General features: G+C 38.4%; 1 pseudogene; it reads right to left on the reverse strand.

The window, feature by feature from the left end:
* Positions 1-783: 783 nt before the first annotated feature.
* Positions 784-6010, reverse strand: LOC133852681 (uncharacterized; annotated as a pseudogene).
* Positions 6011-6474: the final 464 nt, after the last annotated feature.

Genomic DNA, 6474 nt, shown 5'->3' on the forward strand with positions numbered 1-6474 from the left:
AAGGCAGTCCAGAAGATCCAAGATTGTTAAATTCATACCCTTTTTCTATAGAAAATTTACAATGTACCCCAAATGGCCTTGGGGTTCCTGAAACCACCGAGAAAGGTTTATAGTTCTAAAAAATGTCTCCTGTATTGGATTGGATGTAAAACTATATTGGTCATTCAAAATACAAATGGACGTATTCTTAGCATTTTGCACTGTTTATAATCATTTAAATCTTAAATACTCAATTGTTAAATATTTAAATTATAATGTACAATCTCAAAATGAAAATGATATAGTCTAAGACTCTTAACTAACAAACTCAAAAAGAAAAAAAGAAAAAAAAAAGAAAAGGAATAAGATAAGGACAAAACTTTCCTTCAAACTGAGTTTCTCTGTTCCTAAAAGTACTATATATCCCTTAGTGATATGAGAAATACATGTTATTTTATAACAATAATAATAAAAAAAAAAATTGCAAAAAAAAGAAAAAGAAAAAGGAGGTAAATTCTATCCATAACTTTCCTTTAAATCTTTCCCTCAGGCCCAAAACATGCGAGTCAAAATAAAATAATTAAACATGTACATCTCCAACAGCTAAAACATGTACATCTCGTGATAAGCCTTAGTTGCTTATCAGTTTTCTGTTCCGCAAAAGTGACTTTATTTTCAGCTGCCTTCGTTGCTTGCTTCCGATAGAACAGATAAGCCTCTTCTCAGACGGTAGATAAGAAGAAAAGGAGAGTTTCAAAGCATACACGTATCTACAAAAGAATAGCCAAGAAATATTCAATTTCTCTAACCACATTTTCTAGACTCCCAATCCTTCAATTTCTTGCTTCCTTTAGGTTTCGCGATAGCCGCAGCCATTCCAGCCATTTTGGCATTGTACTTAGCTCGAAGAGGATCATTGTATGTCCACCTGTACAACAAGCAAAAAAAATGAGATTAGGTTCGACATGTGTAGGTATATCATAATTTTGCATGAAAGAACATTCTGAAATAGAAAGTGACAAAGAAATCTTCAAAATCTGCTAATTGGTGCTCCATTTCAAGTACTAATTAGCACGTATATATATACTCAAAACATTCTAAAGACCAAATTCCACAAGTCTCTCTCAATATCATAGTAAAGAAGGAGGTGATGAAGGGTTTTCCTACTCTTTTTGCACATACAACATCAATCTATTGCTATGATTTTGACCATGTAATATTAATATTTTTTCTTTTTCATAAGGAAAAAGTTTCACTACGAAGCAGCAGAAAAGAAAATCCGAATACAAGCAGTATATTCTTACCTTAAATAATCTTTTAGATTCCTCACAAGTGATTCATCAACTAAGTTCAATTTGCTAGCATATCATTACTTTTTCTTTTATTCTTTAGTTACATAGACACTCGATGAGTCTTGTATACACAGGCTTCATCCTCCACCCTGTTCTTACAGGAGGAGAAATTGCCTTTTGAACTAAACCCATAGGCTAAGATGTCATTATATTTTTACAGAGAAATTGCCTATACCTCCCCTATGGGCCTTCAAGGCACAGAGCTCCCTGTGATTTGTTTTGTGACATATTTAACTCCGTTATACTTGAGCATTAACATACAAATGTATAATGCGATATACACACAATAGTTATAACCAGAAAATGAGACATAAATGAGAAAAATTCCCTCTATTTCCTCACTGGATAGCTGGAGGAGAAGATTTTGTGTGTGTGTGAGAGAGAGAGAGAGAGAGAGAGAGAGATTTGTTTCAAATAGAAGGATCAATCCTTTATTTTGGATGGCCTTGAGGATCGAAGAAAGGTAGCGGGATGCTGGTGTAAGTATGAGCTCAGCAAGAACCCATTCATATAGGTCCCCATCATTGATCAATTTGTAGTTACAGTGGCAGCAAGCATGTCGGTTGGCGGCAAGCTCTTCTCAGCTTGGTTACCTTAAAAGCTATTGAAACCTTTGGTGCTTTGGAACCATCCAAGAGAGAGAGAAAAATTGGTTTACTTTTTACGCATACATGTTATTTCTTTTTTCGTTTTTTATTCTTATTATCTAGTCTATACTTAGTTCAAGGGTCAATATGGTACTCAGAATTGGTCATAGGTGGTTCGTAAATTGTTCGCAATGGTGGATGATGATATCAGTGAAGAAGGGTGCAAATTTTTGGCTTGATGATGTGGTTGTGATGGATGGTGTAGTTTGGTTTAGTTTTAATTTTTTAAAAGAGTTCCTAGATTTTCTTTAACAAATTGTTTCCTTTTTCTTTTGCCTGCACCAATAGCGTGAGAATAGGGTGGTGACAAGTGAAGAGTGGGGGTTTGGATTTTAGGAGATGATGGAACGTCAATTCCGGAAATCTAATTGACCTATATTAAAAAGAAAGAAATAGCCAGACAACTATGCATTCCAGTAGAGGTGAAAATAACCGCTAACCGTCCATAACCGTTAACTGTATAACCGTAAAATCGCTTAAAAACCGGTAAATGGTAATCGGTAACTACCCTAAAAAGGCGGTTAGCGGTTTTTAGAAAGGCAGTCCGCCTTTATTATTATTATTTTATATATATATTTATTTATTATTTTTTTTAGATATAAAAACACCAAAACCGAAAACACGTAATTTTGGAGATTTAACCTAGACATTAAAAACCAAAAAAAACCCTAGACTCATCTACATTCTGTCTCGTCTCCCTCTCCACGCCGCGAGCCCCTCACCTCTCAACTCTCTCATGATTCTCATCTCCATTCTCTCAACTCTCTCATGATTCTCATCTTTATTCTCTCTCGTCTCCCTCTCCAGTCGTTTAATGCAGTCTTCGAAGAGAAGCTCTAGGGTGATGGGGAAGAGATCGAGGGCGGTGGAAGCTCTATTGATGGAACTGGAGAGATCGGAACAATAGAGGAGTTGGAGGACGGTTAGGTGGCACTGGAGGGACGATTAGCGGTGAAGCACGTGGGAGTGAAGGTAGATCTGGAGTGGTCATTGTTGTTGGATGAGGACTCATCGGAGTTTGAAGTGGTGGTAGTGGCTGGGTCCACGAAGAGGCAGAGGATGATGTCGGCAGTGGAGGGGTCGATTTCCGCATGGCCAAATGTAAAAAAAAATAAACGGTTGCCAGTTGCCGGTTTTTAACCGCCGACCAGTGGTTTTTTCATAACCGCCAACGCTAGGCGGTTGGTGGAGGCAGTTTGTGATTTTCGGTAACCGCCTAGGCGGTTACGGTTAGTGGTTTTGGCCAATAACTGCTAACCGCCACCGCCTTTTCACCCCTACTTTCCAATGTTCCTAATTTTTCTATGAGATTATGTGGCAGAAGATACATCTAAAGAGTGAATTTAATATGTATAGTGGTATTTCAACAGCAGATAGAAATTATATAATTTCATTTTGTTTCAATATCTGTATTGGTAAAATCACAAACAATACAAGCAAAATGGGACTATACTGTCATGGAAAAGGAGGATTACAGACAACAGATGACATCTAAAAAATCTTTTCAAAAAAATTCCTATGAAAAGGGGCGGTATACTAAATCAATTGAAAAAATAAAGAAAATAATATTTCCATTTAGTTTATGGCTTTCAAATTTCAACAATTAGGTCCTCAGGCAACCCCGATGTCAAATAGGTTGTTCTTCCAACTTCTTGTCTAGTTAATTAGCGGTGTGCATAATCAGACTAGTAAATTGATGCTATGTGACCTGCATTGCACACGGCAAGTGTCAACCGTATATTTTAGGTGGCACATTAACTATAAATTATGAATATGTCCTAAATAAAAAATCTATAAAAAATGAAATAAAAAAAAAGGTGATTGGCCATCCCTTATAGGTGAAGGGGGCATCTTCACAAGATGAGAGGTGGTTGGTCATCCCTAACTGGTGAGGGGTGTTGCCCCTTACCAGATGAAGGGTGGCAACCCCTCTCTTATGAGAGACAACCTCTTCACACAGAAGAGTGGCTGCCCCTCTTGGTGAGAGGCAGCCTCCCCTCAAAGAGAGGTGGCTGACTATTCATTTTTTAGTTTTTAATTTTGGATATATTTGTAATATAAAGTAAATGTGCTAAGTGGAACATACAATTGACATTTGACGTGTCAATCGAGAGCCACGTGGCATCAATTTATTAATATGATGTGGCATACCATTAATTAATAAGACAGTAGGTTGATGGAAGGATCCATTTGAAACAAGAGTAAAACTTAAGAATCTAATTGTAAAAATTGAAAATTCAATGACTAAATTGAAATCGCACGAAAACCTTGGGACTAAATTTGATTCCCCCCCCCCCCCCCCCCCCCCCCCAAAAAAAAAAAACAAAAAACAAAAAAAACAAAAACAGAGAAATCTAACTGGCCTAAGAAAAACTAGAGAGAGTTTCCATTAAAAAGTTTTATAGTTTTATAAAACCATGTCACCTCTGCTTATGGTTCAACAGTCCATGTATGATGTTTTTATAGTTTTCAAATGATAAAATTCAAAATTACAGCTCTAGGATCTAGAATATACCATGTCAAAAGTAACTCTTTTTGAACCCCATCTTTTTATACAAATGATTTCAGATGTTGCAGATTGATGCTTACATGTAACACTTTAAAGATCCAACAAATAAGCTTCACTACGCAAAAAATAAATAAAACTGACATAATTCCAAGTCAATAGAGCAGCAGATCGACATGAAAGTGAATGCATATATGATATAGCAATAATATAGAAGGGGGAACAAAAGGAGGATAATCTAAAGAGAACTTATGGATTGTTCCAGTCAGTTGTGTCCTCATTGACAAGATATGTCCATTTTGTCCTTCCACTACGACCAAAGTGCTTGACCTGCATGACCTGCATGACCTTGGGCAATATTGTCTTGTCAATCTTATGTTCTCCAGTTGGGGCGGAGAAATCCTGAGTGAAAATACCATCTGTTCCAGCAGTTGCAGCATGATCATCAGCATCTGACTGGAAGAATGCACCCTTGTGGAAATATTTCTGCATGAACCTCCATTTCTGCTTTGGCAGTGGAGCAGGTTTTGGATTCTTCTTCTCCCACCCCCTCCCTCTCTTCCTCTGTCATGTTTCTGACCTTCTCAATCTCTTCCTTCTCCTTCAACATCGCCTCACGATCCTCCCTATCCCTCTTGATCCTAGCAATCTCCCTCGCCTTCCAAGCTTCACACTCCTCTGCCTCATTAACTTCATCATCGGCATCCACATCAGCAATATTTGCCTCCGTTTCCAAATTCTTTTAAATCTATTCATCCTTACGGATCTCTTCAACCACAATCTTCTTTGTCTCCACCTTCCTCTCCTCCCGTCTCTTCTTCTTAGATTCCTCAAAGGCCCGTTCTTCAGCCTCAAGACGCTCTCTCTCAGCAATGGTATACCTATCTGACTTGGGAACGAAGACAGGCTTAACCATTGCAATTCCCGTATGTTCTTCCTGGGTCAGTCTCATACTCAGATTCCTCTTCCTCCTCTTCTTCTACCTCTTCCTCTTCTTCTTCTGGAAATACAGCCTCTTCCTACTCCCTCTGAAGCAACTTCTCCTTAATTCTTCTTCTCCTTTCCTCCAAAGCATCTGCATCCCCTTCCTCCATATCTAACCTTTCCTGCCTTCTAGCTTCCTCCTCGATTGTTGAAACAATCTCAGCTTGTCAGATGCGCCGATGATCATCTCTTACTTCCTCACGATTATCTATCCTACTCTCTGCCAAACGGCGGAGCCTAGCATCATCCTTCTTAAAAATATGCGAGTCTTCCTGACTCGGGAATGCTTGTTCCAGGGCAGCCACCGGATCCAACGACAGGATATCCCCATCTTCATGGGCATCATCTGCCCATTCAGGAGCTCTACCAGGCCAATACCTTTTAACTTTTGTTTGCCCAATTTTCCCTCTAAGCTTATCCCTAATGGTAATTATAGTATCACTCACACCTGCTGTCACCGACATTGTAACTTGTGATACAAGCCCAGAAAGTGTGCAAACCCGACAGAAAACTCTACGCTCTTCCCTCTTTTAAATCCTAATTTATCAAATTTCAACCCACAAACCAGCAAGGGCGGAACCCAGATTTTTTTTTTTTTTTTTTTTTTTGGGGGGGGGGGGGGGGGGGGGGGGGGTGGGGGAACCTACGTAAATACATATACGAATACATGTAGTTTTTCTCTATGTATGTGCAGGCGTTTATATAAATAAAAACAGATAAGTCTTAAATTTAAGACCATATTAATGGTCCTTGAGCGTAGACTCTTCCTCTAACAAAGATCCCCTGAAGCCCCCCTAACAACAATGTTTAGATACAAGGACGGAGTCAAAAGTTCTTATGGGTAGGGGTCAATGTCCAATTTTATTTTTTGGTAGGGCCAAATAAGCTAAATTTTTATTTTTACTTTATATTTTTTAATTTTTTCGAAAAAAAAAAATTTCACCTAATAAATTTTTTTTTTTTAAGGAAATTGGGGGGGCCATGGCCCCTGCCAGCCCCCCCTCCT

The sequence above is a fragment of the Alnus glutinosa genome, chromosome 12, assembly GCF_958979055.1.
Source record: "Alnus glutinosa chromosome 12, dhAlnGlut1.1, whole genome shotgun sequence".
Classification (NCBI taxonomy): domain Eukaryota; kingdom Viridiplantae; phylum Streptophyta; class Magnoliopsida; order Fagales; family Betulaceae; genus Alnus; species Alnus glutinosa.